The 908-nt window shown below is 38.8% G+C and overlaps 1 non-coding gene across 1 annotated transcript; it reads right to left on the reverse strand.

The window, feature by feature from the left end:
- Positions 1-291: 291 nt before the first annotated feature.
- Positions 292-398, reverse strand: LOC139903303 (small nucleolar RNA R71). Its single transcript, XR_011778132.1, has one exon. It is a non-coding gene; the product is annotated as a small nucleolar RNA R71 (small nucleolar RNA).
- Positions 399-908: the final 510 nt, after the last annotated feature.

The following is a 908-nucleotide window of genomic DNA, read 5'->3' on the forward strand; positions in this document are numbered from 1 at the left end:
CCAGATTATGAAATCAAAGGACAAATCCTACACATGGTAACTAATCAATGCAAATATAGTGGTACGCCAAAATAAGATCCAAACGAACATCTTCGAACCTTTAATAGGATATGTACTCTATTTAAAATCAGAGAAGTTGAGGATGAACAGATCTATCTCATGTTGTTTCCCTGGACTTTAAAGGGAGAAGCCAAAGATTGGTTAGAATCGTTACCCGAAGGAGCGATTGACACATGGGATGTTTTAGCTGAGAAATTTCTTAAAAGATTCTTTCCGGCATCTAAAGCCGTGAGACTTCAAGGAGAAATTGTCACGTTCATGCAAAAGCCAAATGAAACATTATATGAAGCATGGACAAGATTCGGAAGAATGTTGAGAGGATGTCCTCAACACAGTTTAGATACTTTTCAAATAGTGCAAATCTACTATAAAGGCGTCAACGTCACCACATGAAAAGACATTGACACAGCAGCTGGTGGTTCCATTATGAAGAAAACCGCAACCGAAGTTCACAAAATTATTGATAACACAGCCTCCCACTCGCATGAGTGGCACCAGGAAAAAGATATTTTTCGTTCATCTAAAGTGGCTAGAGCCGATTCTAGCCATGACTTTGATTCCCTTTATGCAAAAATAGATGCTTTCGAGAGATGAATGGAAAAGATGACTAAAGATATTCACGCAATATGAATCAGTTGTGAGCAATGCGGTGGACCACACTTAACGAAAGATTGTCACATCGAGCAAACAATGGAATAACGTGAGAATGTTTCCTACATGAACCAAAGGCCGGGAAATAATTATCAACCGCCAAGGCCAAACTTCAATCGAAATCAAAACATTCTTTACAATCCAAATGGACCCAACAATAACTCGTATAACCAACAAGGTCTGAATAACCAACCAAC

Source organism: Rutidosis leptorrhynchoides, chromosome 3, assembly GCF_046630445.1.
Source record: "Rutidosis leptorrhynchoides isolate AG116_Rl617_1_P2 chromosome 3, CSIRO_AGI_Rlap_v1, whole genome shotgun sequence".
Classification (NCBI taxonomy): domain Eukaryota; kingdom Viridiplantae; phylum Streptophyta; class Magnoliopsida; order Asterales; family Asteraceae; genus Rutidosis; species Rutidosis leptorrhynchoides.